General features: G+C 38.6%; 1 pseudogene; it reads left to right on the top strand.

Annotated features, from left to right (window-relative positions):
* The first annotated feature begins 373 nt into the window (after positions 1-373).
* On the top strand, positions 374-1,114 carry LOC118631770 (annotated as a pseudogene).
* Positions 1,115-16,099: the final 14,985 nt, after the last annotated feature.

The following is a 16,099-nucleotide window of genomic DNA, read 5'->3' as shown; positions in this document are numbered from 1 at the left end:
TCATGAAATTTGTGTTTTGAAATTTTATAAGGTTTACATTTTATTGTACTGATGTGTTGCCTCGATTTATTTCAATGAAATAAACATATGAATGGAATATTTCTTATTCATCTTGTATAAACACATGGAGCTAGAGAGGGAAAGAGACAGAGAGAGAGAGAACAGATGAACAGAATACAGATTGTGGCACTGAATTTAAAGTGTTTCCAGGTGTACCAGTCTTTCATACTTGATATATATTATAATATATAGTATAATACATATTATGTAACTATGTTATAGTATTAGATATTATATAACTTTATCATATATTATGCTCAATATAATATTTTATATGCAGCAGCCCACAGACGGTGGGCACCTCAGGATTCTAGGAGAGATCAAACATTCTGTAACGATGCCTGAAATCAATGCCAGCAGTTTTGATAAACAACAGGTTCAGCTCCTGGCAGAGATATGTGTTCTTATTGATGAAAATAATAATATAATTGGTGCTTAATCCAAAAATAATTGTCACCTGAATGAAAACAGTGAGAAAGGATAATTGCATCGAGCTTTTAGTGTCTTCTTATTCAACATGGAAAATAAGCTCCAGCTACAGCAGAGATAAGATGCTAAAATTTCCTTTCCAGGTTGTTTTACCAAAAATTGTAGTCATCCCTTCAGTAACCCGGGAGAGCATGAAGAAAATGAGGAGGTTGGAGTAAGGCGAGCAGCACAGAGGTGTTTAAAGGCTGAACTGGGAATTCCTATGGGACAGGTTCCTCCAAAAGAAATTAATTATCTGACCAGAATTCACTACAAAGCTCAGTCTGATAGCATCTGGAGAGAACATGAAATTGATTACATTATGTTTGTGAGAGAAAGCGTGACTTTGAACCTACACCCCAGTGAGATTAAAAGCTATTACTAGGGATCAAAGGAGGAAATGAAAGAAATGCTGAAAAAGGCAGCCAGTGGTGAAATTAAGATAACTCCATAGTTTCAAAGTATCGCAGAGGATTTTCTCTTTCGATGGTGGGATAACTTAAATAATTTGAATCGGTTTGTTGACCATGAGAAAATACACAGAATGTGAATGTGGAGATGAATGATTAGTAAAGTACTAAAAAATTTCTCTGCTCAGTAAACTTAAAATGATGTTTTAAAAAGGTGGTTGCCCATTAGAACTCTTATTGGATACATTAATAAACTACATATATGCACTGTGATTTATAAAGGACATTTATGAGAGATTATTTCTAAAAAGAGAGCAAATAAACTTAATTTAACCTGTATAGAAATATATTTTATATTATCTAATTTTATTATGCAGTGTGTATATATATATGTATATATGTGTGTGTGCGCACGCACGCGCGCTTGCGCGTGTATTTAGAGTGAGAGAGAGAAGCTTAGAAATACAGGGCATTCATGCCATGCACGCGCCTGGCTGCACGGTGAACAGGGGCCTCTCAGGAACAATTCTGGCGTATGTTCTGCATGCTTCTCGGAGAGACCAGAAGAGGTGACCTCTTAGCTACTGCAATGACTTTCATAGTGTGTTCCATATCAGCCTTTCTACTTCCTGTTTCTACAACAGTCAGCAGATAGTTATACCAACCAGTTCTCATTTTTGCTGTTCCTCACTCATGTTTCCTGGGATTGTGTACCAAATATAACGCCTTCATTCGATTTTCTTTTTTTTTTAATCCTCACCTGAGTACATTTTTCCATATTTTGTTCAGATAGAGTGGGAGAGAGAGAGAGAGAGGAAGAGAGAGAGAGAGAAACATCGACGTGAAAGGGACACATTGAGTGGCTGCCACTCACACAACCAACCAGGGCCGGGGACAAACTGCAACCAAGGTACGTGCCCTTAGCGGGAACAGAACCCGGTCTCTCTGGACTGCAGGCCGATGCTCTAACCGCTGAGCCAAACTGGCCAGGGCTCCCTCGATTTTCATTAGGTTCTCTTTGGGAGAGAATCCACATTAAGATATTGGGTTTAATTTTAACATCATAGAATAAATTTTGATTATCGTAATTAATTATTGTGTAGAAACAGTTTATCTTGTAATAGACAGCAAGGCCAAGGTGCCAACCTGAGCCTGTAGAAATTTGAGGGGCTGGCTTATCGACCACCACATTTTAGGAGCCAGATAGGCAGTTAGGATACTTCTTGACTTGTGTAACTAGAAATAAAGTCAGTATTAGAGAAGAGAGGGTTGTGTCAGTGATTGTACTGAAAAATAGCAATCTCTTACTCATTTCCTAGTTCTGAGCTATTTTCAGACCCAGGTCCCACAGAGGAAAGGGAAGACTGTGTGTCCTTAAGGAAGGACCGGCAGAGCCACTAATGGCATTTAGTGTAAATATTTCCACACTCCTCCAAGGGACCTGTAGTCATCTACTAGAGTAAAAGTACACCAAGGAAAGGAGAAAACTTTTTGGATACAAATTTGGAGTTGAAACTCATAATCAGGGACCTGAAACATAAATGTGGCCCAAAACTTAAGGTTCCTTTTCTGAACACCATGTGATTCCTGACCCAGCTCAATTTCACAGATGCGTGCACAGATCCACCCTGTCGGAGTAAGAGTTTATGGTAGGAAAGGCTGTGTAGTGATTTCTGAAATTGCCTCCACCAGCCAAGATAGCAGTATCAGAAGCAAGAGCACATCCTGAGTTTAAGCAGAAATTAGGTCTCTCTTAGAGAACTAAAGGAAGCTGAGGTCACAGTTCCCATTCTAGTCTTATTCAATTCACTTCTTTGTTCCCTGCAAAACCCATAGAGATGGTGGTGGACTACACAGCTTAACCAAATGTCAGACCCAATTACATCTGATGTACAAGTGTCTTTATTGAAAGAAATGAACACAACCTCCGGCACCTGGCATGAGACCACAGTTCTGGCAAATATTTTCTTATAAATACTTAAGACTAAAGATTACCAAAAGCAGCCTGCATGTGTGTGTGAGAAGTACAGCAGTACACACTCACTCTTATTCTAGGGCTATGTTAGTTCTCCTGCTTTCTGTCATAATACTGATTGTTTTATTTTTTTAATTTTTTTTTTTATCCTCACCCGAGGATATTTTTTTTCCATTTTTTTTGTACAGATAGAGTGGGAGGGAGAGAGAGGAAGGGAGAGAGAGAGAGAAACATCGACGTGAAGGGACACATCGAGTGGCTGCCACCCGCACGACCAACCAGGGCCGGGGACAAACTGCAACGGAAGTACGTGCCCTTAGCGGGAACCGAACCCGGGTCTCTCCGGACTGCAGGCCGATGCTCTAACCGCTGAGCCAAACTGGCCAGGGCTGTCATAATATTGATTGTAAGGGTCTTATAGGGACAGTCAGAAAGCCTTGTGGATACTCTGTAGAATAGCATGATTATCGAGTGCTTAGAGAATGCCTGACTTACTGACATGGGATCCTATATAATATCTTAGACCAACGGGCCCATTTTACAGTAGTGAAGATGTGGCAGAGGCCTATGATGTACTCTATAGAGTGACCCATTGAAGGCTTAGTTAAAAAAAAAAACAAAACCCTGGCCAGTTTGGCTCAGCAGTTAGAGCATTGGCCCCACGGACCAGAGAGTCTTGGATTCGGTTCCTGCTAAGGGCACGTACCTCCGTCGCAGTTTGTCCCCCGGCCTTAGTTAGGGTTGTGTGGGTGGCAACCACTCGATGTATCTCTCTCACATCGATGTTTCTCTCTTTCTCTCTTCCTCCCTCTCTCCCTCCCACTCTATCTGAAGAAAAATGCAAAAATGTCCTCAGGTGAGGATAAAAAAAAAAAGAGCTTAGGGGGTCACATGTAGAGAGCTTTTTCTGTCCTGCAAAATGGTATATAGACACTAAATATTAAGTAGCATCGTGTAGTCCCCCAAAACTGTGTCCCCAATAGCTACAAATACATGGGTCCAGAAAAAAAGAGAAGAAATATAACTGGTCTCCTCTACCATCACTGTAGTAGCCCACTTGCAGAATTTGTAAATTCCATCTCCATAATTGTAAATGTTGTTGGATTAGCAGTCTTAGTGTCCAAGGGATAGAGGACGAAATCTACTAAATTGAAGCTACAATTGCAACTTTGGTCACTTTGGAAGAAAGGAGTCACTGGCAGAGAAATTAACCTTGATGTCATGAGTAGCCAGTGCTGCTGTTAATAAGGGCAGGTGCTTATAGCTAGAACTCAGTGGTTCAGTGGGATCACTCCTTGGGGCTTCCATGCTCCGTGACCATAGTCAACAGGCAACAGCAGGAACCCAACAAAGCATCTGAGGGGCCCAGGTGCTCAGAAGTCAGCCTCAGGTCCTCTATTCAGTCAAGATGATAGCAGCTAAGGCAGCTGAAGGGATGTCAGGGTGAGAGAAATCTGGAAGGGGGTGGGGTGGAGGAGGGACATGATAAACATATCGTGAGTTGGCTTGGTACCAGCTACATCAGTGGAGACTGTATCTTGTCTCACTGCTTATTGTGTATTTGTTAGAGATTGTGCCGGCCAGAGTTTACTGTGGAGCATGAGCAGATCTGAGTCCTATGAGGGCAGACTAAAGCATTTCTGATTTTGTCTGCAGCTGTGGTGAGCAGTCTGCCTGCACACAGAGTGCGTTCCGCTACAGTCCCCCGATGATCTCTGCTTTTCTGCTTCAGGCCTTTTGTTTTATTTATTTTTTATTTTTTTATTTTAAGAAACAGAAGCCCGTTTCTGTTTAGATAGATAGATAGATAGATAGATAGATAGATAGATAGAGCTGAGAAATGCAGGGGAGTTAATACTCCTGGGGACAGCCTCAGGCCATGGGGGATGGCAGCTGGTGGGTGAATGTCCTGTCCCCCAGCCCGCCTGGTAAACTCCAGGAGGCACCTCACAGCTGCACCCTGAACCATGCGCGCGTTCCTGGTTTTGTCTCCTCTATCTAGCTCCTCCTCCTTCTTCACTGCTTATCAACTACCCACGTCCAAGCTCTTTTCTCTGTTTTAGAGAGCCCACTAAGAGAGTGATTTAAACCCTCTCTACAAATTATCAATGTTTGCTCTTTCGGGATTAAATTATTTATCTCTGAGTCACTTATCCATAATAAGTATAAGAATCTCAAACCATGATTCTAAGTAAAAATAAGGAATTTAAGTATTTATTCAATGAGATCTATTTTTTTTTAACTTTGCTTTGCAAACCTATAAAATAAAGAAAAGATTCTGTGGGATGAAGAAACCCAGAATCTCTGAATGGCAAACCAATACAAGATCATCACCTGTGAAAAGAACTGGGTCCATGAGTCACACGCCTTTGCATGAAATCTTTGTGATGTAGCAACTGCAGAACACCAAGTGATGCTGAGCCACTCCTTTCTTAAGGCTGTTCCCTTGGTTTGGGCTGCGCCTGTTTCTGTCTATACAGTAGTCCCCATTTTTCCAGGGGATACGTTCCAAGAACCTGTGCATGCCTGAAACTGTGGATAGTATCAAGCCCTAAATAACTATGATTTTTCCCCTATATATACATACCTATGATAAAGTTTAATTTATAAATTGGTCACAGTAAAAGATTAACAATAATAACTAGTAATAAAATAGAACAATCATAACAATATACTGTCATTAAAATTCTGTGAATATGGTCTCTTTATTTTCCAAATTATCTTATTGTACTGCACTCACCTTCTCACTTAAAAGAGGCACTTCACAGTTCCTCTCTGGCGTGTCCAACTTGCCAGCATCTACTCCTGAGCTTTGGGGCTGGCAGTCGACGGGTGACTGGGACACAAGCACTGTGGTACTGTAATGCTTCACCTGGTAACCTAGGTGACTGCAGGTGGGGATGTGGACAGCGTGGGATGCTGCACGAAGAGATGATTCACATCCTGCGTAGGACGGAACATACAGTTTGAGATTGTATCATGCAACTCAGAATGGCATGCAATTTAACGGTTACAAATAGTTTATTTTTGGAGTTTTCTAGTCAATGTTTTCGGACCTCAGTTGGCTGTAGGTAACTAAAATGATGGAAAGCAAAACTACAGGTAAGGAGGGGCCGCTGTATTTATGCCTTGCCCTCTTTCTCCTGAGCCAGACTGTGTGTTTCCATATATTATCTTTTCTCTCTCTCATTGTTCTGTTTCGCTTTAAAAAACATTTCTCGTGACATTTTGCCCCTTCTCCTCATCCTTCTATAAATATTTGTGTCATTTGGGTCTTTTTGTAATTCAGATTTCCTCTCTCTAGTAGTTTCTTGGAAATACTGATGCTTTTATTTTTTCAGGTTAATACAAAAATTTTAGAGAACTTTCTCAAATATCAGATTTCAGACAGTTGCTATATATTCCCCACGCTCATTGTTGATTTCTCAATGTCTTGAGCTAGTGGAGATAACTTTTTACAAATTGGAATCTCAAAAAATACATAATGAATGTTTTTAGGAGCATTGGTACCTCAAGGTATTAAAAGCCAATTTCAGGCAAAGAACTCTGAAAGATAAGAATCCGAAAGCCTTTAGTTCAATTATATCTCAGTAAAGCTGGGGGAGGGGGAAAGAATAAAAAAAGATAAAGATTCTACAATTGTTATTTTTATATAATATCGAGGACATAGTTGTGCTGTCGAGTCACCGATATGTTCTTGCCTCAAGGGCTTAACAAATAACCAAGACAGTGTCGATGGACAGCCATAAGCCAGAATCCTGTAAATGAACATGTGGGATACTTACTCTAGCTTCTTTTTAGAGTAACACTTTATCACAAAAAACTTTAAAGGGGAACATTTTTTTTTTTTTATCCTCACCCGAGGACATTTTTCGATATTTTGTTCAGATAGAGTGAGAGGGGGAGAGAGAGAGAGAAACATTGACATGAAAGTGACACATCGAGTGGTTGCCACCCACACGACCCAACCAGGGCTGGGGACAAACTGCAACCAAGGTACGTGCCCTTAGCGGGAACCGAACCCGGGTCTCTCCGGACTGCAGGCCGACGCTCTAACCGCTGAGCCAAACCGGCCAGGGCTTAAAGGGGAACATTTTAAGAAAAGACTGTTTTGTGGCTGCAGAAGATTTTGGAAGTGGATGTGGAAAAGGAGAATCGATTAAACACAGGTCAGAGGCTAAGCCCCGTCCAGGAAGAAAAGAAGAAAAAGCATCTAGAAATGCAAATATGATAAGAAAGCAGAATAAGCATCACTAGAACGTATTTTCACTTTTCTCCCTCCTGAGTTCCAAAGCCTGCCTCCTCCAAGACATCTTCCTGATTGAACAACCAATATAGCCCGTGACCCCTGATACATGACCCTCTAACACATGGCCCCTTTGTTGGTTTCCGAAATGCTTTTCTTGCCCTTCCCTTGAATCTATTTCCCACCTTCACCTGTTATTTTTATTTAATTTCATTAATTTATTTTCTTAACTCCAAACCACCTGAGAGATGGTGCCCTCCTGTCAGGACAGTGGCTCAGAACAGATGCTGTGCATGATGGATAGGAGGGATTGTGCAGAACAGAATTCCGAGTGTCGACTGAAAATACGAGCGAGGTGCTATTTCCTCACCAAAAGGGATTTATTGGAGAAAGAGAATGGATTGTGACCCAACACATGCAGACATGGCAAGCCACATGCTCACTCTGCCTGGGGAGCCAAGAAGAGGTACTGGACCAAGGCGAGAGGAAGTTCGAAGACAGAGCTTCATTATAACAGAGTTCTCCCTGTAGAGTTCTTGTATGCCCTCGTGATTGCTTACAAACGTCCCTAAGCCCTAGAGCCTCCACGGACCCTCGAACTGATCCTATTTTCTTAACATTCCAGTTGGTCTTTATCATTAGACAGCAATGTGGGTTGAGCATGTGGTCTCCTTAGCCCCAGCCAGTGTCTGACATGTGCTGTCACAGCAGCCGATGTCCGGCATCTTCCTGTGGAGGACTGAGGATGTGATGAGAACAAACAGGCTGAATTAGGTAAACGCTGACATCTCTTTTTAAATGTCCTCTATCTCAGGTGCTTGCTAGATATTTTCTAAGTATTTTATTTTTTCATGTAAACTATGAAAATGTTGCAAACTGTGAAAAAGCCTTGGTGTGAGTTTAAAAGGGTTGAGTATAAAAGGGTACAGTGTTATATTTTAGTAACAAAACTAGTTTGTTACGAATTAGATAGGATTGCTGTATTTCACAAAAGACAGAAAATAAATTGGAGCTGATTTGGTAGAAAATGTCTCATTTTCCAAAACTTGCTATATTTAATGAGGATGCCAGAGTTTCTTAGCATCTTCAGTGTGACTATTTCTTCCAATCATGAAATGTTGACATTTTCACTCAGTAGCTTGGGAATGGAGGGGCATTTGTAGAATATGTGGCCATTTCCTGGAAACTTCTGAGTTCACAGTTGAATAGTAAAGTAGGATTTTTCCAATTTCCAGATTTATTTAATATTTTTTTTATGTCAAGTGAGGAAAAGCTTATATGATAAAACTAAGCTTTAAAGAACAAATATATAAAAATCCCTACATTTGTTTCCAATTATTTGTTACCTAGTCCATGATGAATGCGAAACCAAGTGTGCATTCTGTAGTATTTACAACTTAATTAAATGCTTTCTTCTGTTAACTACAGAACTGCGGAGGAGCCGGTCACCGCCAGCCGCTTTGCCATGCAGGCTGTGTTCCGGATCACGTGGGAAAGCCGAGAGCCTTCAGAGCTCTGTGCACAGCGTCCCTCCACGGGACAGGGTCTGGGCAGCTGCGCCTCGCGAGCTGCTCTGCCTGCACCTCTGCGTGCAGCATCCCAGTCTGCTGACTTAGGCAGATCACTCTGTTCAACCGTATATATTTATTTAAAATAACTTTGGACTCAGGTAATGTCCCTGTTTTCAGTGTGAGTGCTATTCCCTTTCAAAACGTAAAGTTGCTTTCTCTATTCTGTAGTATGAGAGAAGCCAGACTCCCCCTATAACAGAACACCGAAGGTTTGCCCTTCTCTGCAGAGCACTGCCAAGTCTGGAATAAGATTTCTCTGCATACATCTTTGGCTACTCTTTTTTTTTTACTGTCATATGTGGTCGAGTGTGGTCATTCTCTTTCTCTCAGCTGTACGTTTTCTCAGACTACAGAACTCTCAGTATTGTCAGGGAGTCAACATTTATTTCGGGGTCTTTTTTGTTTCTGAAAAGAATTTCATTTTAAGAGCAAACTTGTGTTATGAAGACATGGACAATGCCAATAAAGAAATAAATCTGGTTGAGGTCAACTCAACACACCAATTTTTAAAAATACTTTTTGAATACTCTGTTTATTTCTGTGATATCAACAGTTAATGTTTTTATTGATATATAGCAGGACTTTTGCTCTTACATTAGAAGGACCAAAATATGTAACAAGGTGCCAAGAAACATTGACAACTTTCCAGTGCCTAGAGGTAGACGGAGAGGCAGATATAAGAGCTATTTCCCAGTAGCACTTTATCCTAAGAAATGTTACATGATTCTAAGATGTTCGGGCTGGAAAAGTGATATATAGAATAATATATTATTTCCTTTCTGTTAATCATAACAGCAATAAAAATTATAGCATGCTCTTTGCTTTTGTTTGTTTAATTATTTAGCAGTAGATGAGATTTTGTTTTTTGGCAACATATTTATTGAAAACTAAATAGCTATATTGAACCTTTAGTAGTAACTTAAAAGTAAATAACTGATTTGTTGAGGTTTTATAAAGGATAAAAAGCAAAAGAAGGAAATAAATCTCTTATGTAGCCCAAGGCTTTAGTGCTCATGAATTCTAACAGATATTTAGGCAGTTAACTTTGAACACATTAACAAATATAATCAATTATAAATGAAAAAAAAAAACATTTTTCTTGAAAACATGTCATATTGTAGTGCGTTGTAATAAAATTCTGCAAAATGCATTTTCTCAGCCAGCACAAATGCTTCCCACTGTGGCTGGACTTTGATTAGTGGCAGTGGTTTAAACGGGGTTCCCAAGACCTTTGTGAGATGTGCTTTTAGAGAAGGGCTGTCTTGGTAATGAGAGGGTTGTGCTTTGGGAATGTGCTAATGTCATGGCAAATTTTCTTCCAAGCAAACTTGAAATAACTCCTGACCCTGGAGATACTGAATTTATTTTGTCTTCCTCAGCAAGTGATTTTATTGCTGCTACATATACAAGAATATATCATAGCTAGATAAAAAATAACATAAAACTTGACAAATTGTCTATTTTAACCACCAAATATTAGGCTTGTAAGAAAGAGACCTATAATATATACTTTCATGGTGTTTCTGAACTTGTTCATCTCCTGCGGTTCACATTTTATGGGATGGCGTGAGAGAACCAGTTTTTTCACTATGATGCAGCTTTTTGAGGAAGGTTCTTATCTGTCCCGTGTGGCTGTGACTGGGTTCCCAGCTCCCCTCACCTGCTGGAAGGTCCGGTCCTGGCAGGGGAGGTTGGGAGCCCTGCTCCAGTCTGGGAGAGGCAGCTTGCATTTTCCTCTGACATCGTGAGGAAGCTGGAGAATGCCAGACCCTTCTCAGCGACGTCGTTATAAACACGGATCGCAAAGTACAGAACACTCAGGGACTGGAAATTCAGTCCCACATTTTAGGCAAAGGGAGGAGGATCAACTTCAAACAAAGGGATCAATTTAATGAAGGTGTGGGATGATGTAGGCAAAAGCACCATCAGTAGATACTTTGTAGCACCGCTCATATGTTCGATCTAAGGGCACATTTGCACTAGGTGGTCAAAGGCATTGCTCATAACCATTGAATAGGCAGACACATTTAAAATCAGCTGCCATCATTAGAAAATGAAAAAGAGTCCTTTAGGGTAAAATTTCACTTTGTCGTAAATTGACACCAAAGCTCCAAGGCTTTGCTGCATGAACTTTCTTAAATATTTGAACATATTCGTATGGAGAAAATGACTTCATATTAGTACATACATGCCTTCCCTTCGTGTTCACTCCCGGTTGACCAGGCTGATCCAAGACCAAGGTGGTAAAGTCATAAATCTTACAAAGGAAGGGCAGGAAGTCCCAACATCTGTGAAGTCTACACTGTGCACATTAGCATCTCCATTTCATTCAATACTATTTTACAGGTTTATTGTCAGAGGCCACGTTAAAGTAGGCTAGAAGACCCGTGTATTATTCTAGTTCACAGAGAACTCTGATAATTGCTGCTTGCTTGTGCTTCCTACAGCCTCTGGCAGCCTTTTAGCCAAATGGTCCAGTCAGAAGCTCCTGAAAACGTACAATACTTTATAAATCTTTGAGTTTCTCAGCAGAATGTCTGAGGAAATCTTTGTTAATGTGACTTAATACATTGTACACCCAAATTGATTTATTTCAAATCCTATTTCTTACATAAACTAGCTTGGCCAACATGTTTGATGTGTCTAACAGTACTGAGGAGTATTTTTGCTTCATCTAGTGCAGTTTGTCCATACACTTAGAGCTAAACGGAGGGTGTTCTGATCTTTGGTAGTTTTAAGTGAAATTGTTTACAGTTTATAATTTTTAGTTATCTATTGAAAGAGTGGTGAGACATTAAATTGTTAAAGTGCTGGTATTTTGTAATCTAATTCAATAAATTTCAATGGGTAAAAATACCATTAGAATAAATGCATAAGAACTACAAAATAAAGTGCAAAATAGGGTGGCAATAAAATTGTTGTTTTGTCAAAGATTATACAAAATTTAACAATAAAAAACATTTCTAAAAGTTTCTAAATTGGTTATTATATACTGAAGCATAAATGTAAGTTTTTCTGGAAGTACTTTTTCTTTCTGTCTTTTATTTTACAATTTCCATTTCTTTTTCTATAACAGAATGTTATTCTTCTTATTGAAAATAAAATGTTAAACATTTAAGAATTACTATAGATACCAATTAAGAGTGATTAGGAGTTAAAGTACCTGAAAAAAGGCACTGGTAAATTTATTGATAATTTTTTAAAATGTCAACTTATGAAAAAATATATCATCTGCTTAAAATTACATATTTTTAATTAGAAATATATTGTCTTTGTTGCTTCTAGTTTTTTTCTCTAGATAATAAGCTTCAATAAATTAAGTATTTTTGTTTATACATATTATAAAGAAAGTGATTTATTTTTAATGAACGCATATGTTTAAGTAGAGTTTCTACCATTTCCTAGCTGACACCTTGAACAAAGTACACAAACTCTTATTCTCTCTGTGTCTCAGTTACTCGTCTGTAAAATCAGGATAATAGTAGTTCCTACCTGTTACAGCTCTTAGGAGCGTTTTAAGAGTTAATAGTTTTAAAGTACACAAAGTAAGTTGCTTTGTGTTTGTTAAAGTAATAAATGATACAGAATACAACATTTTACTGTTTTTTGTTTTATTGCACTCTGCAGATATTATTACGTTTTTTATGAATTGAAGTTTTGTGGCAAACCAAGTCAAGCAATCTATGGGGCGCAATTTTTCCACAGTTATTTGCTCACTTTGTGTCTGTTACATTTTAGTAAATCTTGCAATATTTCAAACTTTATTATTATTATTATTATATTTGTTATGATGGTCTATGATCAGTGGTCTTTAATGCTACTATTGTAATTGTTTTGGGTGACTGCCAACGGTGCCCATATAAGATGGTGAATTTAATAACTGTGTGTGTTCTGACTGTTCCACCGATGAGCTGTTTCCCTGACTCTCCCCGTCTGAGTTTCAAGTGAAAGGAAGAGTCCCAAGTTTTTCACTTTAAGTCAAAAGCTAGAAATGACTAAGCGTAGTGAGGAAGGCATGTGGAAAGCCAAGGCAGGCTGAAGCTCTTGAACCGAGCAGTTAGGCAAGTTGTAAATGCACAGAAAGGGTTCTTGGAGAAAATTTAAAGTGCTACTCCAGTGAACACAGGAGTGATAAGAAAGTGAAACAGCCCACTGATGCGGAGAAGGTGTTAGCGGTCTGGATAGAAGATCAAACCAGCCACAACATTCCCTTCAGCCAAATTCTAATCCAGAACAAGATTTTAACTCTTTTCAATTCTTCCCTTCTCCACCTGCAAAAAGATTAGGACTTGCTGAAGTCTCAACTGCTGGTGGTTAGCGTTTTTTTGTTTTGTTTTGTTTTTTTAGCAATAAAGCATTTTAAATTAAGGTATACGCATTGATTTTTAGACGTGATGCTATTGTACACTGACTAGACTACAGTATAATGTAAACATAACTTTTGTGTGCACTGGAAAACCAAAAAAAATTGTGTTACTTGCTGTAAGGCAATACTCATTGCGGTGGTCTTGAACCAAACCCGCAACATCTCTGAGGTTTGCCTGTTACTTGTTTGTGAGACAAAAGAACATTTCTGCTTCGTCACTGATTTCTTTCTGCTTGCCCCCTCCCTTCCTTTGTCTCTCTCTCTACCAGGATTCTCTTCCTTTTCTGTTCTTCCTTCCTCCTTTTAGCTCATCAGAAGACCACATTATAATTTGCACTGAGATCATATTTTTACTAGTTGATTGGCTAACAGTTTTTTATGATTTTATTCCCCATATATATTTTACCTGTTCTCTCTATTTCTGTGCTGTAGATCTTGTGTGATATCATAAGGAAACCCTGCTGCCTGTGGAAAATAAATGTGTAAGAATCCGAGCTGAAGAGCCCCAGGTGTGTTTCCTGATGAAACCATCCTCGTGGAGGTAAGAGCGGGAGAAGGGCACACTTTGACATTTACTGACATTAGGGAGTCCAAGCCCATTTTTCAGAGCTTGTTTGAAGGTAATGATGCCCAGAACTTCTCAATAAAGATAATGGGCTGGCGTGATTAAGGAACTTTCCTTTGGGGACCTTATAATCGTGATCAAAGGTCTGATGCCTCATTAAAAGCACTTTGAATAGTATGTACTTGATTTCAACATTGAATGTGTGCACCTTGGGATCATATTAACATGAGTGTGAGTTAGATAGCCAGGCTGAAGTATCGAGGTGAAGAAGAAGAAAAAAAGAGAGGATAGAAGGAAAACGTATTATTCCAGAAATCATCAGTCTATGCACAGAAGATGTATTTTATTTATTTTTTTAATTTTTAAATTTATCTTTATTGTTGAAAGTAGTACAGATGTCACCCCCCCCCCCCATTGACCCTCTCCTCCCTGCATTTTAAAGATGGCTAAGAAAGATGTGCGTTGGGTGGGTTGAAGCAAGGTAACTTTGCGTGGGAACGGGAATGGAGGATACGTAGTCTGAAAGGTTGGGGGCTGGAAGATGCAAAGAGCCAGAGCAGCTGGGCGGGGTGACAGTGGGGTTCTAAAGGGGTTGGAAGTAGAGGAATCAAAGGCAAACTTGACCATTTCCCAAGACAGCTCTGTCTTGGAGATAATTTTCTAGGCAACTCACATTTTGAGAAGTGCTTGCCAGCAGCTTTATAAATTAGGATGTATGGTGCAGTGTTCTAAATTGTGCTTCGGGGAATAGGTTCTTGGCTAACTCCTGCTCAGATGGAGAAAGAACAGACTGAATTATATTGCCTCAGGGACAGTGCATTCCATCCACTGGGCAGAACTAAGCCACCCTGACAGAGGCTCAGTTCTAATCTCTGGGTCAGCTAAAGAGCAATTTTGCTTTGCCTTGAGAAGGCACTAGTTCCACAGAATTGAAATTTCAAAAACGCTTTACCATTAAGTCACCCTCAATATTATCTTATTTTTTCTATTTAGATTCTCATTTAGACACGGGGGCATTTCTAATTTCTATTATGCAGAATGGTAAAATAAATAGGTCTTTTTAATATGTCATCTGATCTTTATTCATATCACTAAATGTTCTCTGTCATTACATGTATTGGTGAACATATATTTTCAGAATTTGAAGAAACTAAGAATATTTTTGGTAGATTTATAACCCTTATATAATGTTCATTCATTTTCTTTTATATACATCAAATTTGATTTTCTCCTTTAAATATTTCCCCTCTTTCTCTCTAAGTAGATGTAGGCATTTGTTAATTTTTCTATTCAGTTATCCATTTTTCAATTATTTATTATTACCTAAAACACGTCAAATACTGCACCAGGAGGTGGACTAAGGAGAGTTTGTGTTTCTAGTTCAAAGTATGAGCGACTATTTGGAGAGATAATAATCTGTGATAAGGTGCAAAATGTTTTTAAATTCTTTTTTGATACAACAAAAGGAAGGTATATGTGAATAAAATTGGATTAAAAGGATAAAAATACATTTAGTTATCTTAAGGAGGGAGATTATACATTTAGAATAAGCTCTCAATTTCAAATCTTTTCATTCAAAGAATTTCAGTTAATTGGCATTCTTAAAAAGAAATTAAATCTTAGAGATCTTTTCCTTTATTCTTTTTTACACTACTCAGTATTTCTATATTCTTGTTAAAATATGTTTTTATTAATTTTTTTAGAGACAGAGGAAGGAAGAGGGAGGGAGGGAGAGAGAGAAAGAGAGAGACACACACAACAATGTGAGAGAGAAACATTGATCTGTTGCCTCCTACACACAACCCGACTGGGGATCAAACTGGAAATCTGGGCATGTGTCCTGTTGAAGAAATGAACCAGTGACCCTCTGGTGCGTGGGAAGATGCCCAACCACCTGAGCCACACCAGCCAGGGCTTTCTATATTCTTTTTATTACAAGATTTGTGTATATATATATATATATATATATATATATATATATATAGTCTGATCAATCCAAAATCCAACTTTAACAATAATCAATATATGGCTATTCTTTCACCCATGCTCCTTTCCTCAGCACTTTTTCAAATGTCCCCCAACCTTATTATTTTAAAGAAAATTCTAGTATCATATAATTTCTTTTATAAATCTTAAGCTGGTGTCTCTAAGAAAATGATATTTCTAACATCATCAGAGTACTATTATTATACATAAACAAATACTAATTTAAAACAAATGTAAAAATCATATAACTCCACCAGTAAATACTTTTGTCTGTATTGCTAAGAGATAAGATTAAAAATATAGCAATATCATTATCACACCTAAAAAATAATAGTCATTTAAAAATTATCCTTTAAGGTCAGGTCATTATTTGAATTTTCTTATTGTCTCATTAAAGCCTTTTTGTAGTTACTTTGTTCTAATTAAGATCTGAAGATCCACAATGCTTTTGG

The sequence above is a fragment of the Molossus molossus genome, unplaced genomic scaffold (genome assembly GCF_014108415.1).
Source record: "Molossus molossus isolate mMolMol1 unplaced genomic scaffold, mMolMol1.p scaffold_m16_p_16, whole genome shotgun sequence".
Classification (NCBI taxonomy): Eukaryota; Metazoa; Chordata; class Mammalia; order Chiroptera; family Molossidae; genus Molossus; species Molossus molossus.
This window is presented reverse-complemented; position numbering and strand designations above follow the sequence as displayed.